Here is a 24,155-nt window from a genome sequence, read left to right as displayed (position 1 = left end):
TAATCCACACTGATCAGCGTAGTTTGGTTCACCTCAATGAGCAACGACTCCATACACATTGGCAACAAAAGGTGTTTACCAAATTGCTGGGCCTACATTACTCCATTGTATACAAAAAGGGATCTGACAACCGCGTGGCTGATGCTTTATCCCGCCGTTCACACCATGAGGCATCCTGCTTAGCCATTTCAGTTTCTGCCCCATCCTGGGTAGCCCGAGTGGTGGATTCATACAGCGAGGATGCTCATGCCACACAGTTGTTAGCCAAGCTGTCCTTGGACAATGACTCTGTACCCCACTTCTCCTTACAACAAGGGCTACTCAGATTTAAGAATCGCATTTGGATAGGTGACTGCACATTGATCAAACAGCAACTGGTAGAGGCTTTTCATCAGTCTCCTCTCGGGGGTCATTCTGGCGTTCCGGTTACCTACCGACGCCTCAAGCAAGCGTTTGCTTGGAAAGGTATGCGGTCGTTTGTTCAAGCCTGGGTTCAATCTTGCAGCGTTTGCCAACAAGCAAAAACAGACCGCACTCGCAGTCCGGGACTCCTCCAGCCACTGGACATTCCTCCTGCAGCCTGGAACACCATTTCTATGGACTTCATAGAGGGATTACCCAAATCCTCCCGCTACAATTGTGTACTTGTGGTGGTTGACTTATTCACAAAGTATGCTCATTTTGTTCCCCTGACACACCCCTTTACAGCTGTTGGAGTTGCTCATGCCTTCTTCCACAATATATATAAACTCCACGGGCTACCTGCTGCTATAGTATCTGACCGTGACAGGATATTTACCAGCAACTTTTGGCGCGAACTTTTTCAGTCCGCTGGTGTTAACCTCCACATGAGCAGTGCTTATCACCCCCAATCGGATGGGCAAACGGAACGTGTCAACCAGTGCTTGGAGACTTACCTTCGCTGCTTCGTACATGCTTGTCCGAGTAAATGGTCCAGTTGGCTATCAGCTGCTGAGTATTGGTATAATACTAGCTATCACTCTTCTATTGGCCGATCCCCGTTCGAGGCTCTGTATGGATACCCACCAAAACACTTCGGTCTTCGGAACCTGGACTCTTCTTCCACTGAATTGTCTGACTTTCTCCATGAAAAGGTGGTCATCTCTGATCTGCTTCGTCAGCACCTCAGCAGAGCTAAGAACAGGATGAAATCTCAGGCCGACAAAAAACGTTCAGAGCGGGTGTTTCAGATTGGTGATATGGTCTTCTTAAAACTACAGCCGTATGTTCAGACATCTCTCGCACCAAGGGCATCTCAGAAGTTGTCATTTCGTTACTTCGGACCTTACAAGGTGCTGGCTAAAATTGGTACTGTGGCATATACTCTGGATCTGCCGGCGTCTGCCGCGATTCCCCCCACATTCCATGTCTCACAATTGAAAAGAGCTCTACCCCCAATGGCTCAGGTAACACCAGAGCTCCCTGATTCTACTCTTCACTCACAGTTTCCAGTGGCTGTCCTACAGCGACGCGTCGTCACCCGCGGTCTCCGGGCAATATCCCAAGGATTGATCAGATGGTCATCACTGCCGCTGTCTCTTGTCACCTGGGAAGACTTGGAGCCCTTGAAGCAACGCTTTCCATCAGCCCCAGCTTGGGGACAAGCTGGTGCTAAAGGGGGGGAATACCTATTTTCAGAAGCCCAGTGTTGGCGATATCACGGTTCCAAAAAGCTCGCTTCCGTTGGCTTCACTCCCAACTCTTTACTCGCTCACTCCCCCGCGCCACTGATCTCTCCTTCCGGGACCCTAATTCCGCAGGAGGCCGCGCCGGGGGAGTGACGCCGATGCAGCGCCGGGTGGGCATGGCGGACGGCGAGGCTAGGTGTCGGACGCTCGGCGCCGTCATCAAGGAGAAGGATGAGGAGTTCGCGCTCTTCCTCGAGATGCGCCGACGCGAGAAGGAGCGCGGCGCTGCGGCCGCCGCGGCGGACCAGCTTCTGCTCTCCGGGGACGTCGCGGCGGAGAACGGGATGCTGCTCCTCGACCCGCCGCCACCCGCTGGTGGGAGCTTCATTTCGGCCTCTTCTTCGGGTTTCCTGCAGCCGTGAGCCGTTCCTTTGCATTTTACTCATGTGCTTATGAAGCCCTAGCTTATCGTGGTTTGAATTTTTGGTTCTTTGTGGTCGTAGAGCCCAAACCGGCGGCGTACAAGGTGGCTGGCGGCGGATTTAGGAGGGCGCCTGGGGGAGTGGACGACTTCCTCAATGCAGACGCCAGCGACAAGAACGATTACGACTGGTGAGTGCTTCGGCAGTAGCTACCAACTTTCCACTAATTAGCTAGTATCAAATTTCTGCTTTTTCGGTTGTGGGCAGCATAGCCATTGGTGTGACAATGATTCTAGCCAAACCACATTGTAGCATTGTGAACTTCAATTTTGTTCTGCTCTTTTGTCGTTTAAGGCTTCAGAGAATTTGGTGAGGTGTTAAGTTTTAACCATTTTAAGGCTTCAGGGAATTTGGTGAGGTTTTAACAGTGTAATATTTAGTACGGGTTCCCTAAATCTTGATTCCTCATTCCCAATGCTGAATGCAAAGCTGCAGGACTGACAAAACTGAGAACTCTACAGCTTCATAAGTTTCAAGCTAAATCTTCATTCTTCAGTTGCCTTGCTAGAAGCGGAGCGATGAGTTCCATTTTTCTGTAATTTTGCCTTCTGTGCATACAGTCTATCTGCTGTCCATGCATTGTCTGTTAAGTTGACGGTGTACCATAAAGTTTGTCTTTCGTGAAACTTGATGTTAGTTAGAATTCAGCTGGTGTTGCTGGGAAGGATGGGTCATGGACATGGTGGTTGTTGGAGGTAACATTTGGATCTCTTGTCCTAGTTGCAGCTCCTTTTTTATTGATTGTCTAGTCACTGCATGATAAAAATTGTACTATCTGTTTTTGGAGTTATCAATCAGTTTAGTTTCTTCTTCTTGCTTTCTGGTTCGTTAGCTAGCTAGTGTCTCTCTAGCTCAGCTTGTTTTTTTTGTGAATCTGGTGTGTTTTCAGTAGACAATATATTGGACACATTTCGACATAGTATGCCTTAACTCCTATGACTTGCAGGCTACCTATCTTGGTCCTGGTTGATTTTGTATTTGTTTGGTAGCAGGTGTGAAAATTTATGTATGATTTGGTGGTATTGACACATTACCTTTTTTTTCTTAGTTTTTTTTTTCTAGTCGATAGAGTATGAGATTCCTAAGTAATTAGATTATCGGATGTCTCCGAAGAGACTAAGTAATTAGATCATAGGTGACTATATTAACACATGAAGACAATTCCATTTTGTCAAGAGCTTGGCTATTTGATTGCTCGCTGATGTGTGCTTGGTAGAGAGCAGGTCGACCATGTAACTAAGCTCACATGATATTTTTCTTTTTTGGTTGTTGCGTGCTCTGTAGGTGCTGGGTTAGCTACTTGATTTTGTTAGGGAAAAGTTAATCTAAGTGAGAAGGATAGTGATTCAAAGCAACTGATTTAGTGGGTGTGTGTTATCCATTCAAAGTGCACGGTATCAGAAACTCTATGAGATATATACCTGATGTCATTTCAGACTCAGGTGGCATCCTACATATTTTGGCACTTCTGTTGCTTGTATTCTCTAAATTTATCATTTAAGTCCATTCTGCTGCATCACAGATTTTATTAGAGGTTACTTCTGGACTGCAGTTTTGAAGTTATTATGTAACTGTTCTCAATGAAGTTGTTTACTTTCAGGCTTCTGACACCACCAGGAACTCCATTATTCTCATCTCTAAAAGTTGAGCCAAAAAGGTCCCTGGTGAGTCAAGCTGGAACGCCAAAGGCTCGTCCAACTGCCTTGAAATCAAGGGTGAGTCATTTGAACACAAGATGCATTTTGGTTCTTGGGAGTACCAACTGCTATTTCTAACTTCCGAAGTAGAAGACATAAAGTCAGTGAAATTCCACCTCATGGTGGATGTGAAACTGTACTTTGTAGAGAGGGATGAATATTAGTCATATCAGATTTCCTTTGACAGGCAAGGTCCCCAAAGATGATCCATTGTCTACTGGACCTACTATAAGTTTAACTACAAATTGTTAGAATATTTGTATAGGCCTTATGTGTGTGTGATGCCGGGCTGTCCTCTGCGTATGTACAAGCCCGACCCATAGGTGTTGCGCCACCTCTTCTGAGAGGTTTTCCCCCTGTCCTGCCGCCACCCTCCTATAGGCGGCAGCCCTAGGGTTTCCTCCCCTCCTGTCTGCCGATATATGTTGCCCCTTGGGGTCCTATCAATACACACAAATCATAGGTGACTATCCCTGTCCAACATGGTAATCAGAGCCATCCGTTTTTTTCTCGCTTCCGCTCCTCTCTAGGGCTAGCCCCCGCCCTCTCTAGGGTCTGCTGCGCGCCTCCCCTCTCTAGGGTTTGGCCGCCGCCAACTCCTCTCCTCCTCCTAGGGCCGCTCGTTGCGCCCGCCCCTACTCCCCATGGCCGCCGCCGCTACTGCGGCCCTCCAGAGGCTCATCGACGACAAGCTGGTCGCCCTCCAAGCTACGGAGCAGGAGGCTGCGGCAGCTTGTGCGTGCGTTCGGGCCATAGCCCTGCTCCTGTAGGAAGAGCAGGCTGCTGTCGCAGCCCTAGACGCCAAGGTTGTGGTTGGGGCACATCAGATCCCCTCGTCGTCCGCGGCTGCGCCTCCTCCCCCACCCGTCGGTGATGAGTATGCTGTCATCGCCAACCTGCATGCCCAAGCACGCGGTGTACAAAACATCCGCAACATGATCGACATTGTTCTGGACCCCTCTTCCATGAACTACGCCCGCTGGCGCGATAAGGTGATGCTCACCCTCGAGCGCTACGAACTCGCCGCCCATGTCCTCCTCGACACTCCTCCTGCCAACGATCCGTCCTGAAAACGGATGGACAACGTTGTCGTCTCCTGGATTTTCGACACCATCAGCATCGACCTTCAGGACATCGCCCGGGAACATGGCATCTCCGTGCGTCAGACCTGGCTGACGCTCGAGAACCAGTTCATCGGCAACAGCGAGACACACACCCTTCATCTCGACGCCATGTTTCGCAACTTTGTCCAAGGTGATTTCTCGATGACTGAGTACTGCCACAAGATGAAGGCTATGGCGGACTCCCTCGGTGATCTTGACTGCCCGGTCTCGGACCGGAACCTCGTCCTCAACGTTCTTCGCGGCCTGAACAAGAAGTATGAGCATCTTCGGGCGATCATCACACGCAGTCGTCCCTTCCCGAGTTTTCTTAAACTCCGGGATGATCTGGTCCTCGAGGAACTGCAACTTGGACCAGACACGACTTCGGCACCACCTCAGGCCTTCTACTCCAACAACTCCCAGCCACCTTCCTCCTCTCGCCCCCCTGGCAGTGGCGGCCAGGGTCAGGGCCGTGGTCGCGGGCGCGGCCGTGGGAAGGGTGGCCGGGGTTCTGGTGCTCATCCTCAAAGGCAGGGGGCCACACTGCTGGTCCAGCGCGCAACCAGGGTAATGGCAGCACCTCGGCGATAGGTGCGCCGGTCCCCTGGACCTCCCTCTACAACCCATGGACTGGGACGATCTCCATGTACCCCGGTCCGACTATGGGAGAGCTGCAGCAGTCCCCACGCCCTCCACAGCAGCAGGTGTTCCTCACCGCTCCGGGGCAGCCCGCGATTCTATCTCAGCATACCACCCCACTGGCGCCCATCCCAGTTTCGGCGCAGCTGTATGCTGCCCATCGGCAACATCAGCTGCAGCAGCAGGCACATACTGCTTATGGTGCGCAACAGCAACAAGAGGCTGCCCAATCACCCTGGAACTCGTGGCAGGGTGCCTGGGATCAGCAGTCGCTGGCCTCTTTCTTCAACACAATGACTCTTCAGCAACCCCAATCCATCACCGAGTGGATTGCTGACTCCGGGGCCTCCAACCATACGACCCCGGACTCTGGTAACATCTCCCGTTTTCGTTCTCCAACTTCTACTATTCCTTCATCCATCGTTGTTGGAAACGGGTCCAGTCTGCCGGTCTCCTCAGTAGGAGATACAATGCTTTCTGGCCAGTTTTATCTTAACAATGTTCTTGTTACACCTGATATCATTAAGAATCTTCTTTCTGTTTGTCAGTTTACGACTGATAATAATTGTTCCATGGAATTTGACCCGTTTGGCCTTTTTGTGAAGGATCTCAATTCCAGGAACACAATCCTTAGGTGCAACAGCTCTGGGCCACTGTACACCATCAGTCTTCCTACTACGCGTGCTCCTCCAGCCACTACACACTATGCCCTTGTTGCTGTTGCTGCTCCTGCGTCCCTATGGCACCAACGTCTTGGTCACCCTGGCCCTGACGTGCTTGCTAAGCTTTCTAGTATTGCTGCTGTTTCATGTAATAAGCCCAAACATGTACCTATCTGTCATGCATGTCAGTTAGGTCGGCACACTAGACTTCCGTTTGCGCAGTCCATGTCACATGCTACTCAGTGTTTTGATTTAGTTCATTGTGATTTGTGGACTTCACCTATCATCAGTGTCTCCGGGTTTAAATACTATTTGGTTATCCTTGATGATTTTGACATTATTCTTGGACTTTTCCTTTGCGCCTCAAATCTGATACTTTTTCCACCATCTCTCATTTTTTTCTCTTATGTCCATACTCAGTTTGGGCGCATGACCAAGCAAGTCCAATGTGATAATGGTCGGGAGTTTGACAACTCCTCTACCCGGACCTTCTTTCTCCACAATGGTGTGAAGCTTCACATGTCTTGCCCCTATACATCGCCACAGAACGGTAAAGCCGAACGCATGCTCCACACCACCAACAATATGATCCACATCTTGCTGCTCCAAGCGTCCATGGCTCCACACTATTGGGTAGATGCTCTTCATACATCCACTTATCTTCTCAATTGCCTTCCCACCAAAACTGTCTGTGCCTCTTGTCTGCCCTGTACATAGGGCTGGACAAAAAACTCGTGGCTCAGTAACTCGCTCGACTCGACTCATTAGTGACTCGACTCGACTCGGTTCGTTTAAAATGAGTCACGAGCTGAGCTAACAATTTAACTCGGTTCTTAACGAGCCAAACTCGAGCTGGCTCGTGAGTTACTCACGAGCCAAACGAGTTGTACATCACTGCAAATCTGCAATGGCCCAGCCCAGTCCCATATGGAGCAGCCCAGTCACACGGCCTACACAGGACACGACAACACACTCACAGAGTAACAGTCACAGGAGCCTCACTCAGTCAGCCTCTCGGTCGGGTCTCGGCCGGGTCTCGGCGGCTTGGGCCGTTGGGCGATTGCGCAGGTGCGCTTGGCTTCTGGCTTCTCCCTCCCTCACCCTCTCGTCTCTCCCTCTCTCTCCCCAAAACCTAAACCCTAGAGCCATCGGCCGCCGCGGTCCGTGGAGCAGAGCATGTTGCAGGCTCCGCCGCGCCGGTGTGCGGCGTGGGCCTGAGACTCCAGCACTCCGCGACGAGAATCCAGTAGTCCAGCACTCCGGCCGTCCGGCACCCTCGCCCTGTTCAACAGTCTGTTCTTCGTCGTCTTCCCCGATGGCGCCCTTGCCCTGTTTGGCTGTCCGGCACCCACTTGCCCATCGCCGGTTGGCGGCTCGCCTCCATGGAGGCCCAAGAACTGGATGGCACGAAGGTGATTCGCGTCCACCAATACCACGAAGTTCCGGATCAATGATCAAGCGCACGAGCACGAGGAAGCTTGTGACAGCAGCTAAGAAGATGTCAGCGGCTGCTAGCACTGCACCTTCATCATCCACATCTCGTTGTGGTGCTGTCTCTGTATCTGTAGAAAAGGTTTTAATGTATGATAAATTTCAATATTTCATACATGAATAGCTTTGATTTATGGAGATGTAGATACATAAAAAGCTTTGATTGTTCTTATGTAGAAACATGAATGGTCATGTCAAAATAATGTTTGTACTGTTTTTTCCGCAGCAACTTGATGTTGTGATGGAGGAGGGGCAAGGGGAGGAATTGGAGGTTATGTTGTCGGAATCAGATGACAGTGAGTTTGATCATGATGATGAGTTTCCACCGTCAACTGATGGAGATGAGTTGTCAAAAACTGAAAAGACAAAGAGAGGAGGAAAGAGGTCAAGAGCTGGTATTCAGTTGTCCCCCTCCAAGTGCAAGGCGAATAGAGTAAAGAGGGCTGGTTGCTGGAAGTATTTTAAGGTGGTCACTGTTGCTTCTAGAAAGGAACTTGGGGTTATGGAGACAAAAGCCAAGTGCAAGTTCTGTCATAGATCTTATTTGTACCATCAAGGGGGCATCACTACAACACTAAACCGACACCTAGACAAGTGCACACAGTATTTGAACAAGCTGGCACAAGCTAAGAAAAATCTTGCTCAAGGTAGTCTCTCCTTTACTTGAGATGGTGGACCTGTTGTTGTTAATCCCACTGAATATGATCATGAGCACACTAGAGTCTTAATTGCCAAGATGATAATTGTCCATGAATATGCATTTAGAATGGTAGAGCATAAATGGTTCAATATCTTGATGAAATGGATGAATAACAATTATGAATCTATTGGTAGGAAGACTATTAAAAATGTATGCATGAAGATCTATGAATCTGAGAAAGAACTAATCAAGAAGAGTCTTAGAGAGGCTGAATCAATAAGTTTAACTACTGATTTATGGACATCAAATCAAAACATTCAGTATATGTGTTTAGTGGCACATTATGTTGATGTTGATTGGATCTTGCAATGCCGTGTTCTGAACTTTATTGAATTGGATCCTCCACACACTGGTATTGTCATAGCTCAGGCTGTTTTTGAATGTTTGGTTGAATGGAAAATTGAGGATAAGATCTTGACAATCACTCTTGATAATGCTTCTAGTAATGATTCTGCTATTACAAATCTGAAGTCCAAGTTTCTTGCTAGAAAGAACTCGAGCTTTGACCCTATGTACTTTAATGTTCGTTGTGCTGCCCACATAGTCAATTTGGTTGTGAATGATGGGTTGCAACCAATTGATTCATTGATAACTGATCTTAGAAACACAGTGAAGTACTTTAAGAGGTCTCCAACCCGTATGTACAAGTTTGTAGAAGTTTGCAACCAATATTCTGTTAAAGTAGGACAAGGGTTGTGCCTTGATGTTAAAACAAGGTGGGGTTCAACATACAAAATGCTAGATTCTTGCCTTGACTATAAGGAGGCCTTTGGTTACTATTCTGAAATAGACAACAACTACGAATGGAAACCTTCAGACTCCCAATGGCTTTTGTATGACAAAATCAAACCAATATTGGGAATAATGGCAGAAGCAAATACTGCCTTTTCAGCATCAACCTATCCCACTGCCAATGTATTTTACCTCTACATAATTAAAGTCAAGATTGCATTGAAACTGGCACAACAGTCAGGTGATGCATATATGATGAGTATGGCTGATGCAATGTTGAACAAGTTTGATAAATATTGGGAAGTGAGAAACAATGTCATGGTTATTGCTACAAAATCCTTGACCCTAGGTTCAAAATGAGATACATTAGATGGTGTTTTGGTCAGATTTATGACTCCTTAAGAGCTCAAAAAGAAATAGATGCCATTGATAAAGAATTGGAAAGGTTGTACAAGAAGTATGAGGTCATATACCGATGCAAGATTAGTGAACATAGCCCAAGTAATGCCCAATCAGCCTCTTCCTCAAAGGATACAAGCAACTCCTTAGCTTCTGTTATTTCTAGTGGATTCCAAACTTTCTTAGAGTTAAGTGCTACAGAAAGCTCCAAATCCGAGTTGCTCATTTATCTAGATGAATCAAATGTGTCCATAGATGAGAAACACTTTGATCTGCTTAACTATTGGAAGGTGAATAGTCATAGATTTCCTGTGGTATCTTCTATGGCAAAGAGGTTCTTGGCTGTTCTAGCTAGCAGTGTGTCATCAGAATCCACTTTTAGCACTGGGGGTAGGATCCTTGATGATTACAAGAGTTCATTGAAGCCAGCAACAGTCCAGGCTTTGGTGTGTGCTTCTAGTTGGATACGTGGGTCTCGAAGTTCACCTATTCTTGTAACTGTAAGTGTATGGTGGCAATACTTGTAACTTCTAAGTGTTTACTTGGCATTTCAGTATCTGAATATGTGAGTATGTGACACTCACTTTGGACATATTTTGTAGGGAGAAGGTGATGATGGTGACATCGAGTCTGTGGAATTTCCAAAGTGTGTGGTGGCAAGTAATTGTAAGTGTTGCTCACTTGTATTGTATGAGTTATATACTTATATGAATGTGTTGCTGTTTATGAGTTATATCATTATATGACATGTAGATGTAGTCATGTTTGTAGAAAAACATGGTGTTGTCCCTGATTTATAAGTGGTTCTGATTTATGTGTTGCTGATTTTCTGATGACTTGTAGAGGCACATGGTCACATACTCACATTGAGGAGATGGAGGAGAGGGAGAGATAGGACCCGGGAGAGGAGACATGAGAGGCACATGGTCATTATATTTTGTTGGCTGTAACTGTAAGCCTGTAATTGTTGGTTGCAACTTGTAAGTTGCAACTGTTGCTAACCTGACATATTTTGTTGGCTCCCTGCAACTTTGTCCTGAACTCCTGAACCTGAAGTCCTGATCTATAATTGTTGGCTGCATCACTGCATGTATTTGGTTCTAGAACTGAAACTCTGAAAGTATGGAATTATGGATTATGGAATGGAATGGAACTATTATGAACATAAGTCTATAATTGGTGGCTGCATGTATTTCAATATACAATTATTTTTTGTTTGTTTAAGTGAATGAGATGGCTGCTATTTTGTAAATAGTTATATCTGATATTATGTATGATTGTATGTATGGTTGTCGGCTTATGGCAACTTTGATAACGAGCTGGCTCACGAGTTAATCGAGTCAGACCGAGTTACCAAACGAGCCAAGCCGAGCAACTTCTCCAGCTCGTTATCATAACGAGTCAAGCTAACTCGTTATCATAACGAGCCAACTCGAGTCGAACCGAGCCGAGTCGAGCCAGCTCGATATCCAGCCCTACCTGTACAACACACCTCCCACATATGAGCAGCTTCGGGTGTTTGGATGTGCTTGCTATCCGAACCTCTCCGCCATCGCGCCACATAAGCTTGCTCCCTGCTCTACAAGGTGTGTTTTTCTGGGGTATTCTCCTGAGCATAAAGGTTATCGCTGTCTTGATCTATCCACAAATCGGGTCTTAACTTCTCGTCGCGTTGTCTTCGATGAGGCTTTCTTCCCTTTCGCAGTCTTGCCCCCTCGAACTAATGATTTTGATTTTTTGTCTGAGATGGATCTGATGCCTTCACCCATCGGAACACATCTTTTACCTGTAGGGACTCGATCTGTTGCCCCCGTAGTTGCACCGCCAGCACCACCTACGGGGGTTCCTCCCACAGATGCTACCTCTTCTCAGTCGGGCCAGCCCTCCCGGGTTCTAGCTCCGCCTACTCGGACTTCCACGCTTGCTGCGCCAGCTAGTCCCGGTGTGCCTACCATGGGCGCACCCCTTGGTGACCGGTTCCGGGAACCTATACTGGCGTACCACCATCGGCACCCCCCGGCTGGACCTGCGCCAGCTGCCCAACTGGCTGGACCTGTGCCGACCACTTCGCCGGGTGGACCTGCTCCGGTCTCGCCCCTGCCTGGAGCGCCATCTTCACCGCTTCCTACTGCCTCTCGAGTACTTCCACCTGGTGCGGTGCCCATTCCCCCGGTGGTTCACCCACACCCGATGGTCACTCGTGGCAAAGCTGGTTTCCGACAGCTGGCTTTGTACCTTGCTACTGCGGTGTCGCCGATTCCGCAGTCTGTCAGGGCTACCCTTACTGACCCGCATTGGCGGGCTGCCATGGAGGAAGAATATGTTGCTCTGAAGTCTAATGGCACCTGGGATCTAGTTCCTCGACCTCCTGGTGCTAATGTGGTGTCTGGTAAATGTATTTTCACGCACAAGTTTAATGCCGATGGGACTCTCAATAGGTACAAGGCTCGATGGGTTCTTCGTGAAAGTCGCCTAGAGGGGGGGTGAATAGGGCGAAACTGAAAATCTCAAAAATAATCACAACTACAAGCCGGGTTAGCGTTAGAAGTATAATAGAGTCCGCGAGAGAGGGTGCAAAACAAATCGCAAGCGAATAATGAAGTGAGACACGCGGATTTGTTTTATCGAGGTTCGGTTCTCTCAAACCTACTCCCCGTTGAGGAGGCCACAAAGGCCGGGTCTCTTTCAACCCTTACCCTCTCTCAAACGGTCCCTTGGACCGAGTGAGCTTTCTTTTCTCAATCACTTGGAACACAAAGTTCCTACAAGGACCACCACAAGATTGGTGTCTCTTGCCTCAATTACAAGTGAGTTTTGATCGCAAGAAAGAATCAAGAAAGAAAGCACGATTGCAAAAACCAAGCAACAAGAACGACAAATAACACACGGATCACTTTCTCTCTCAAGTCACTAATCACTAATGATCTCTTTTCTCAATTGTGAAACTTGGAGAGATGGAGGCTTTGAATGTGTCGTGGAATGGATTGCTAGCTCTTGTATTGAATGTTGAAGGTTGGAATGCTTGGGTATGGTGAATGGAGGTGGTTGGGGTTGTATTTATAGCCACCAACCACTTCCTAGCCGTTACTCCATTCTGCTGAGCGCGGACGGTCCGCCCGCTAGGTCCGGACGGTCCGCCCCTGTAGATCAACGGCTGAAAATACAACGGTCAACAGTAACGGCTATATCAACGGCTATATTGCATTTAATGCGTCGTCAGATGTCAGACAGACCCAGTCGCGGACGGTCCGGTCGTGCACCCCGAACGGTCCGCGAGCCCGCTATAATTCATTCTTCCGAACCCGTCACCTTCGGGTTTTTCGGAACCTTGCCTACCGGACGGTCCGCGCCTGAGGCCGGACGGTCCGAGCGAGGTCTCAGACGGTCCGCGCTTATCCTCCGGACGGTCCATAGTGCAGACTCGGGTTTTTGCATTGGTTCTGTCCGAGGGTCATCCTTGTGTCGCGGACGGTCCGCTGCAAGGGCCCGGACGGTCCGCGCTTGGCCTGTTTTTCCAAAAAGCTTCTCCTGTCCGGAATAATCTACGGTATTCCGGACAGTCGATTTAGTATAGTTGTAGATGAACCTTTGACACCTGTAGAACATATAATCTAGAGCAAACTAGTTAGTCCAATTATTTCTGTTGGGCAATTCAACCACCAAAATCAATTAGGAAGTAGTTGTAAGCCTAATTCCCTTACAATCTCCCCCTTTTTTGGTGATTGATGCCAACACAAACCAAAGCAAGTAGAGAAGTGCAAAATTGAACTAGTTTGTATAATGTCAGTGTAAAGGTTACTTAGAATTGCGCCAATATAAATTCTTGCATGGATTGTTTCTTTATTTTTAACATTTTGGACCACGCTTGCACCACTTTTTTTGCTTTTGCAAATTCTTTTGTAAATCCTTTTCAAAGGTCTTTTGCAAAATAGTCAAAGGTAAATGAATAAGATTTTGCGAAGCATCTTTCAAGATTTGAAATTTTCTCCCCCTTTTTCAAATGCTTTTCCTTTGGCTAAAACAAAACTCCCCTTAAATGAAATTCTCCTCTTAGTGTTCAAGAGGGTTTTGATATATCAATTTTGAAATACTACTTTCTCCCCCTTTTGATCATAATAAGATACCAATTTGAAATTTCCAATTGAAAATCATTTTAAATTTAGGTGGTGGTGCGGTCCTTTTGCTTTGGGCTAATATTCTCTCCCCCTTTGGCATGAATCGCCAAAAACGGATACTTGGAATGAAATATAGGCCCTTTCTAGCTGCTTTCTCCCCTTTGGCAAGGAAAACATATAAGTGAAGATTATACCAAAGATGGAGAGTGATGCGGAGCGACGGCGAAGGATGAGTAGTAGAGTGGAGTGGAAGCCTTTGTCTTCGCCGAAGACTCCAATTCCCTTTCAATATACCTATGACTTGGTTTGAAATATACTTGAAAACACATTAGTTATAGCATATAAAAGAGACATGATCAAAGGTATATTTATAAGCTATGTGTGCAAATTAGCAAAAGAAATTTCTAGAATCAAGAATATTGAGTTCATGCCTAAGTTTGGTAAAAGTTTGTTCATCAAGTGGCTTGGTAAAGATATCGGCTAATTGATCTTTAGTGTTAATGTATGAAATCTCGATATCCCCCTTTTGTTGGTGATCTCTAAGAAAATGATACCGAATGGCTATGTGTTTAGTGCGGCTATGCTCAACGGGATTATCCGCCATGCGGATTGCACTCTCATTATCACATAGAAGGGGAACTTTGGTTAATTTGTAACCATAGTCTCGCAGGGTTTGCCTCATCCAAAGCAATTGCGCGCAACAATGGCCTGCGGCAATATACTCGGCTTCGGCGGTAGAAAGAGCGACCGAATTTTGCTTCTTTGAAGCCCAAGACACCAAGGATCTTCCCAAGAACTGGCAAGTCCCCGATGTGCTCTTCCTATTAATCTTACACCCCGCCCAATCGGCATCCGAATAACCAATCAAATCAAATATGGATCCCCGAGGGTACCAAAGCCCAAACTTAGGTGTATAAGCCAAATATCTCAAGATTCGTTTTACGGCCGTAAGGTGTGATTCCTTAGGGTCGGCTTGGAATCTTGCACACATGCAAACGGAAAGCATAATGTCCGGTCGAGATGCACATAAATAAAGTAATGAACCAATCATCGACCGGTATACCTTTTGATCCACGGACTTACCTCCCGTGTCGAGGTCGAGATGCCCATTTGTTCCCATGGGTGTCTTGATGGGCTTGGCATCCTTCATCCCAAACTTGGTTAGAATGTCTTGAGTGTACTTCGTTTGGCTAATGAAGGTGCCCTCTTGGAGTTGCTTGACTTGGAATCCTAGAAAATACTTCAACTCCCCCATCATAGACATCTCGAATTTTTGTGTCATGATCCTACTGAATTCTTCACATGTAGATTCGTTAGTAGACCCAAATATAATATCATCAACATAAATTTGGCATACAAACAAATCATTGTCAAGAGTTTTAGTGAATAAAGTAGGATCGGCCTTGCCGACTTTGAAGCCATTAGCAATAAGGAAATCTCTAAGGCATTCATACCATGCTCTTGGGGCTTGCTTGAGCCCATAAAGCGCCTTAGAGAGCCTATAGACATGGTTAGGGTACTCACTATCTTCAAAGCCGGGAGGTTGCTCAACATAGACCTCTTCCTTGATTGGTCCATTGAGGAAGGCACTCTTTACGTCCATTTGATAAAGCTTAAAGCCATGGTAAGTAGCATAGGCCAATAATATGCGAATTGACTCAAGCCTAGCTACGGGTGCATAGGTTTCACCGAAATCCAAACCTTCGACTTGGGAGTATCCCTTGGCCACAAGTCGAGCTTTGTTCCTTGTCACCACACCATGCTCGTCTTGCTTGTTGCGGAAGACCCACTTGATTCCTACAACATTTTGGTTAGGACGTGGAACTAAATGCCATACCTCGTTCCTTGTGAAGTTGTTGAGCTCCTCTTGCATCGCCACCACCCAATCCGAATCTTGTAGTGCTTCCTCTATCCTATGTGGCTCAATGGAGGAAACAAAAGAGTAATGCTCACAAAAATGTGCAACACGAGATCTAGTAGTTACCCCCTTATGAATGTCGCCGAGAATGGTGTCGACGGGGTGATCTCGTTGGATTGCTTGGTGGACTCTTGGGTGTGGCGGCCTAGGTTGTTCATCCTCCTCGTCTTGATCATTTGTATCTCCCCCTTGATCATTGCCGTCATCTTGAGGTGGCTCATCTCTTTGATCTTCTCCTTCATCAACTTGAGCCTCATCCTCATTTTGAGTTGGTGGGGATGCTTGTGTGGAGGAAGACGGTTGATCTTGTGCATGTGGAGGCTCTTCGGATTCCTTAGGACACACATCCCCAATGGACATGTTCCTTAGGGCGATGCACGGAGCCTGTTCTTCACCTATCTCATCAAGATCAACTTGCTCTACTTGAGAGCCGTTAGTCTCATCAAACACAACGTCACAAGAAACTTCAACTAGTCCTGAGGATTTGTTAAAGACTCTATATGCCCTTGTGTTTGAATCATATCCTAGTAAAAAGCCTTCTACAGTTTTAGGAGCAAATTTAGATTTTCTACCTCTTTTAACAAGAATAAAGCATTTGCTACCAAAAACTCTAAAATATGAAATATTGGGCTTTTTACCGGTTAGGAGTTCATAGGATGTCTTCTTGAGGATTCGGTGTAGATATAACCGGTTGATGGCGTAGCAGGCGGTGTTGACCGCCTCGGCCCAAAACCGATCCGGTGTCTTGTACTCATCAAGCATGGTCCTTGCCATGTCCAATAGAGTTCGATTCTTCCTCTCCACTACACCATTTTGTTGTGGGGTGTAGGGAGAAGAGAACTCATGCTTGATGCCCTCCTCCTCAAGGAAGCTTTCAATTTGAGAATTCTTGAACTCCGCCCCGTTGTCGCTTCTAATTTTCTTGATCCTTAAGCCAAACTCATTTTGAGCCCGTCTCAAGAATCCCTTTAAGGTCTCTTGGGTATGAGATTTTTCCTGTAAAAAGAACACCCAAGTGAAGCGAGAATAATCATCCACAATAACTAGACAGTACTTACTTCCGCCGATGCTTATGTAAGCGATCGGGCCGAATAAATCCATGTGTAGGAGCTCCAGTGGCCTGTCACTTGTCATAATGTTCTTGTGCGGATGATGAGTGCCAACTTGCTTTCCTGCTTGGCATGCGCTACAAATCCTGTCTTTCTCAAAATGAACATTTGTTAGTCCCAAAATGTGCTCTCCCTTTAGAAGCTTATGAAGATTCTTCATCCCAACGTGAGCTAGTCGGCGATGCCAGAGCCAACCCATGTTAGTCTTAGCAATTAAGCATGTGTCGAGTTCAGCTCTATCAAAATCTACCAAGTATAGCTGACCCTCTAACACACCCTTAAATGCTATTGAATCATCACTTCTTCTAAAGACAGTGACACCTACATCAGTAAAGAGACAGTTGTAGCCCATTTGACATAATTGAGATACAGAAAGCAAATTGTAATCTAAAGAATCTACAAGAAAAACATTGGAAATAGTATGGTCAGGTGATATAGCAATTTTACCCAATCCTTTGACCAAACCTTGATTTCCATCCCTAAATGTGATAGCTCGTTGGGGATCTTGGTTTTTCTCATATGAGGAGAACATCTTCTTCTCCCCTGTCATGTGGTTTGTGCACCCACTGTCGAGTATCCAACTTGAGCCACCGGATGCATAAACCTACAAAACAATTTTAGTTCTTGACTTTAGGTACCCAAACGGTTTTGGGTCCTTTGGCATTAGAAACAAGAACTTTGGGTACCCAAACACAAGTCTTAGAGCCCTTGTGTTTGCCCCCAACAAACTTGGCAACTACCTTGCCGGATTTGTTAGTCAAAACATAAGATGCATCAAAAGTCTTAAATGAAATGCCATGATCATTTGATGCACTAGGAGTTTTCTTTCTAGGCAACTTAGCACGGGTTGGTTGCCTAGAGCTAGATGTCTCACCCTTATACATAAAAGCATGGTTAGGGCCAGAGTGAGACTTCCTAGAATGAATTTTCTTAATTTTGCTCTCGGGATAACCGGCAGGGTACAAAATGTAACCCTCGTTATCCTGAGGCATGGGAGCCTTGCCCTTAACAAAGTTAGACAAGTTCTTAAGGGGAGCATTAAGTTTGACATTGTCTCCCCTTTGGAAGCCAATGCCATCCTTAATGCCAGGGCGTCTCCCATTATAGAGCATACTTCTAGCAAATTTAAACTTTTCATTTTCTAAGTTATGCTCGGCAATTTTAGCATCTAATATTGCTATATGATCATTTTGTTGTTTGATTAAAGCCATGTGATCATGAATAGCATTAACATCAATATCTCTACATCTAGTACAAATAGAAACGTGCTCAACATTAGATGTAGAGGGTTTGCAAGATTTTAATTCAACAACCTTAGCATGTAATATATCATTCTCACTTTTAAGGTTGGAAATAGTAACATTGCAAACATCAAAATCCTTAGCCTTAGCAATCAAATTTTCATTTTCTACTCTAAGGCTAGCAAGAGAATCATTCAATTCCTTAATCTTAGTAAGCAAATCATCATTATCATTTCTAAGATTGGGAATTGAAGCATCACAAACATGAGAATCAACCTTAGCAATTAATCTAGCATTTTCATTTCTAAGGTTGCCTATAGTCTCATGGCAAGCGCTTAGCTCACTAGACAATTTTTCACATTTTTCAACTTGTTGAGCATAAGCATTTTTAACCTTAACATGCTTTTTATTTTCCTTGATTAGGAAGTCCTCTTGGGAGTCCAAGAGATCATCCTTCTCATGGATGGCACTAATTAATTCATTTAATTTTTCTTTTTGTTGCATGTTAAGATCGGCAAAAAGGGTACGCAAATTATTCTCCTCATCACTAGCATTATCATCACTAGAGGATTCATTTTTAGTGGAGGATTTAGATTTAACCTTCTTCCTTTTGCCGTCCTTTGCCATGAGGCACTTGTGGCCGACGTTGGGGAAGAGGAGTCCCTTGGTGACGGCGATGTTGGCGGCGTCCTCGTCGGAAGAGGACTTGGTGGAGCTCTCGTCGGAGTCCCACTCCCGGCAAACATGGGCATCGCCGCCCTTCTTCTTGTAGTACTTCTTCTTTTCTCTCCTCTTTCCCTTCTTGTCGTCGCCCTTGTCACTGTCACTAGATATAGGACATTTTGCAATAAAATGACCGGGCTTACCACATTTGTAGCACACTTTCTTGGAGCGGGGTTTGTAGTCCTTCCCCCTTCGTTGCTTGAGGATTTGGCGAAAGCTTTTGATGATTAAAGTCATTTCCTCATTGTCGAGCTTGGAGGCGTCAATTGGTTGTCTACTCGGTGTAGACTCCTCCTTCTTCTCCTCCGTCGCCTTAAATGCCACTGGTTGTGCTTCGGACGTGGAGGGTTTGTCAAGCTCATTGATCTTCTTTGATCCCTTGATCATACATTCAAAGCTCACAAAATTCCCGATTACTTCCTCGGGAGTCATTAGTGTGTATCTAGGATTACCACGAATTAATTGAACTTGAGTGGGGTTAAGGAAAATAAGAGATCTTAGAATAACCTTAACCACCTCGTGGTCATCCCACTTCTTACTCCCGAGGTTGCGCACTTGGTTCACCAAGGTTTTGAGCCGGTTGTACATATCTTGTGGCTCCTCCCCTTGGCGAAGACGAAAGCGACCGAGCTCCCCCTCGATCGTTTCTCGCTTGGTGATCTTGGTGAGTTCATCACCCTCGTGCGCGGTCTTGAGAAGGTCCCAAATTTCCTTTGCATTCTTCAACCCTTGCACCTTGTTGTATTCCTCCTTGCTTAGAGAGGCGAGGAGTATGGTTGTAGCTTGGGAGTTGAAGTGCTCGATTTGGGCCACTTCGTCCGTATCATAATCCTCATCCCCTATGGATGGTACCTGTGCTCCAAACTCAACAACATTCCATATACTTTTGTGGAGTGAGGTTAGATGAAATTTCATTAAATCACTCCACCTAGCATAATCTTCGCCATCAAAAGTTGGCGGTTTGCCTAATGGAACGGAAAGTAATGAAGTATGTCTAGATGTACGAGAATAGTGTAAGGGGATCTTACTAAACTTCTTGCGCTCTTGGCGCTTAGAAGTTACGGACGGCGCATCGGAGTCAGAGGTCGATGTTGATGAAGTGTCGGTCTCGTAGTAGACCACCTTCCTCATCCTCTTGTGCTTGTCGTCTTTCCGATGCGACTTGTGGGAAGAAGATTTTTCCTTCTTCTCTTTGTGGTGTGAGGAAGAAGATCTTTTCTCCTTCCGTTTGGAGGAGTCATTCTTCTTCTCCTTCCTCTTGGTGCGGGACTCTTCCGATGAAGTGCTCCCTTGGCTCGTAGTGGGCTTGTCGCCGGTCTCCATCTCCCTCTTGGTGTGATCTCCCGACATCACTTCGAGCGGTTAGGCTCTAATGAAGCACCGGGCTCTGATACCAATTGAAAGTCGCCTAGAGGGGGGGTGAATAGGGCGAAACTGAAAATCTCAAAAATAATCACAACTACAAGCCAGGTTAGCGTTAGAAGTATAATAGAGTCCGCGAGAGAGGGTGCAAAACAAATCGCAAGCGAATAATGAAGTGAGACACGCGGATTTGTTTTACCGAGGTTCGGTTCTCTCAAACCTACTCCCCGTTGAGGAGGCCACAAAGGCCGGGTCTCTTTCAACCCTTACCCTCTCTCAAACGGTCCCTTGGACCGAGTGAGCTTTCTTTTCTCAATCACTTGGAACACAAAGTTCCTACAAGGACCACCACAAGATTGGTGTCTCTTGCCTCAATTACAAGTGAGTTTTGATCGCAAGAAAGAATCAAGAAAGAAAGCACGATTGCAAAAACCAAGCAACAAGAACGACAAATAACACACGGATCACTTTCTCTCTCAAGTCACTAATCACTAATGATCTCTTTTCTCAATTGTGAAACTTGGAGAGATGGAGGCTTTGAATGTGTCGTGGAATGGATTGCTATCTCTTGTATTGAATGTTGAAGGTTGGAATGCTTGGGTGTGGTGAATGGAGGTGGTTGGGGTTGTATTTATAGCCACCAACCACTTCCTAGCCGTTACTCCATTCTGCTGAGCGCGGACGGTCCGCCCGCCAGGTCCGGACGATCCGCCCCTGTAGATCAACGGCTGAAAATACAACGGTCAGCAGTAACGGCTATATCAACGGCTATATTGCATTTAATGCGTCGTCAGATGTCAGACAGACCGAGTCGCGGACGGTCCGGTCGTGCACCCCGGACGGTCCGCGAGCCCGCTATAATTCATTCTTCCGAACCCGTCACCTTCGGGTTTTTCGGAACCTTGCCTACCGGACGGTCCGCGCCTGAGGCCGGACGGTCCGAGCGAGGTCTCAGACGGTCCGCGCTTATCCTCCGGACGGTCCATAGTGCAGACTCGGATTTTTGCATTGGTTCTGTCCGAGGGTCATCCTTGTGTCACGGACGGTCCGCTGCAAGGGCCCGGACGGTCCGCGCTTGGCCTGTTTTTCCAAAAAGCTTCTCCTGTCCGGAATAATCTACGGTATTCCGGACAGTCGATTTAGTATAGTTGTAGATGAACCTTTGACACCTGTAGAACATATAATCTAGAGCAAACTAGTTAGTCCAATTATTTCTGTTGGGCAATTCAACCACCAAAATCAATTAGGAAGTAGTTGTAAGCCTAATTCCCTTACACTTCGGGGCTTCACACAGCGCCCATGCATTGACTATGATGAGACATTCAATCCTGTTGTGAAGCCCGCTACTGTTCGCACAGTTCTCTCTCTGGCTATTGCTCGTGATTGGCCTCTTCATCAGCTTGATGTCAAGAATGCGTTTCTTCATGGCACTCTGACAGAGACAGTGTACTGCTCACAGCCTACTGGTTTCTTTGACTCTGCTCAGCCAGATCTGGTGTGTCGTCTCAACAAATCTCTTTATGGCCTGAAGCAGGCGACTCGGGCATGGTACAGTAAATTTGCCTCTTATTTTTACTATCTTTGGGATTTGTTGAAGCCAAGTCAGATACATCCCTTTTTATATATCGCCATGGTGGGGAAACCGCATACTTGCTCCTCTATGTTGATGACATTGTCCTCACAACTTCTAGTACTGCCTTGCTACAACATACTATTTCTGCATTACAGAGGGAGTTTGCTATGAAGGATCTTGGCACTCTTCATCATTTTCTGGGTATCACCGTGCAGAAGCAATCTCATGGTTTTCTCTTACATCAGCGACAGTATGTGTTGGAAATCATTGCTCGTGCTGGGTTGACTGATTGCAAACCCTATGCCACTCCGATTGACACATAAACTAAGCTTTCTGGTACTTCTGGTGCTCCTGTCAGTGAACCTACATAGTACAAAAGCCTGGCGGGTGCCTTGCAGTACTTGACGTTTACTCGTCCAGATATCTCTTATGTAGTCCAGCAAGTTTGCCTTCATATGCATGACCCGCGTGAGCCTCACTTGACTTCTCTCAAGCACATCCTTCGGTACTTGTAGGGTACTCCGGATTTTGTCCTTCGTCTTCACCGTTCCGCTACGACTGAACTCATTGTGTACACTGATGCTGATTGGGCAGGCTGCCCTGACACTCGTCGGTCTACTTCAGGCTATGTAGTCTTCCTAGGTGACAATCTTGTGTCGTGGTCCTCCAAGCGTCAGAACACCGTTTCCCGTTCGAGTGCCGAGGTTGAGTATCGGGCTGTGGCTAATGGTGTTGCAGAGGCTTCCTGGTTGCGGCAGCTCTTGATGGAACTACATTCTCCTTTGACTCGCAGCAGCTTGGTCTATTGTGACAATGTTAGTGCCGTCTACATGTCCTCTAACCCGGTGCAGCACCAGCGTACCAAGCATATTGAGATTGATCTTCACTTTGTTCGCGACAAGGTCGCTATTGGGGATGTCCGTGTTCTTCATGTTCCGACGACATCTCAGTTTGCTGACATTTTCACTAAAGGCCTGTCGTCCTCGATCTTCACCGATTTTAGGTCCAGTCTCAACATCTGCCATGGCTAGAGTTGGGACTGCCGGGGGGGGGGTTAGAATATTTGTATAGGCCTTATGTGTGTGTGAGGCCGGGCTGTCCTCTGCGTATGTACAGACCCGACCCATAGGTGCCGCGCCACCTCTTTTGGGAGGTTTTCCCCCTATCCTGCCGCCACCCTCCTATAGGCAGCAGCCCTAGGGTTTTCTCCCCTCCTGTCTGCCTATATATGTTGCCCCTTGGGATCCTATCAATACACACAAATCATAGGCGACTATCCTTGTCCAACACAAATATAACATTTATTATTTTTGTTGTATATTTTACATGAAGTGCGCTTTAATGCTGGTCTCTGTTGTTTAAAAAGCCCTTACCATGAACTAGTCTTTATCGTGGAAGATCGAGTGATGAATCCTTATTGCATTGGTAATTTGTGATTTCTTACTAGAAATTCTTTCAGTAACCTACTTGTGGTGTTAAATTATACTTTCCATAAGTTTGATAAGTAAATATTCAGGTGCAATACTTTCTGTTGTATCTTCTCATAGTATATTATTTCAGTTGTCCAACCATCCAGATCCTCCATCAAGAACTAACCTCCCATTAAGGACAGCATCATCAAACAGCTTGAACTTAGTTGCTACATCTCACTGACCATCATCGTCTGGAGGGCTTACTTCTAATTCATCAAGGACTTCAACACCAACTAGACATGTTGCATTGACAGCTAGTTCCAAAGGTTCAAGACCTTGGACCCCCACTTCCCGGACAACTGTTCCTGCCAAAACTGGAGCTTCTGTGCCAAGATCATCAACACTTCCATCAGCCAGATCAACAACTCCTTCAAGCAGGGCAGTTGGTCCTGCTAGCAGGACTTCAGCTCCTTCAGGCAATACCTACTTCAAGATCATCAACACCTACTTCAAGATCATCAATACCTGCTACCAGGTCAACAACACTATCATCCAGGCCCACCATATCAGCGCAAAGCAAGCCTACATCAAGGGCATTGACCCCAACAAGGCGACCTTCTGCCCCTTCTGCCCAGCATGGTAACTTGGTTGCACCGGTTAGATCGTCGTCAATCACCAAACCAGGTTCTACAATGCCCAAAGGTTCTTCACCAGCGAAAACTGCAGCGCCAACACCTTCAAGGGGCAGCTCACCCACTATCAAATCAAGACCATGGAAACCATCTGATATGCCTGGTTTCTCTCTTGATGCGCCTCCAAACCTAAGGACATCGCTACCAGAAAGATCAACATCTGCCACTAGGGGAAGATCTGGAGCACCCAGTTCTAGATCTTGCTCTGTCGAGAGTGGGCCAGCTGGTCGACCAAGACGGCAGTCTTGCTCTCCCTCCAGAGGAAGGACTTTAAGTGGCAGCGTGCCTTCAGGGAGCTACATGCCAGCAGTGAGAAGATCACATCTCAATGTAGGTGACAGTGTGAATCCAGTTCAAATGGGTAATAAGATGGTTGAAAGGGTTGTGAACATGAGAAGGCTAGTCCCTCCGAAGCACGATGATCAAAGATCCAGCCTCAACAGTCTAGCTGCTAAA

General features: G+C 46.5%; 1 pseudogene across 2 annotated transcripts; it reads left to right on the top strand.

Moving 5' to 3' along the window:
* Nucleotides 1–1,718: 1,718 nt before the first annotated feature.
* Nucleotides 1,719–10,725, top strand: LOC100276180 (uncharacterized; annotated as a pseudogene). Of its 2 annotated transcripts, NR_156474.1 has the most exons (7): nt 1,719–2,024; nt 2,153–2,261; nt 3,732–3,846; nt 7,950–8,370; nt 9,906–10,054; nt 10,157–10,220; nt 10,398–10,692. The product of NR_156474.1 is annotated as an uncharacterized protein, transcript variant 2 (transcript). The 2 variants fall into 2 exon arrangements; NR_156473.1 differs by lacking the exons at nt 7,950–8,370; nt 9,906–10,054 and having other exon boundaries at nt 1,762–2,054; nt 10,398–10,725.
* Nucleotides 10,726–24,155: the final 13,430 nt, after the last annotated feature.

Source organism: Zea mays, chromosome 8, assembly GCF_902167145.1.
Source record: "Zea mays cultivar B73 chromosome 8, Zm-B73-REFERENCE-NAM-5.0, whole genome shotgun sequence".
Classification (NCBI taxonomy): Eukaryota; Viridiplantae; Streptophyta; class Magnoliopsida; order Poales; family Poaceae; genus Zea; species Zea mays.
This window is presented reverse-complemented; position numbering and strand designations above follow the sequence as displayed.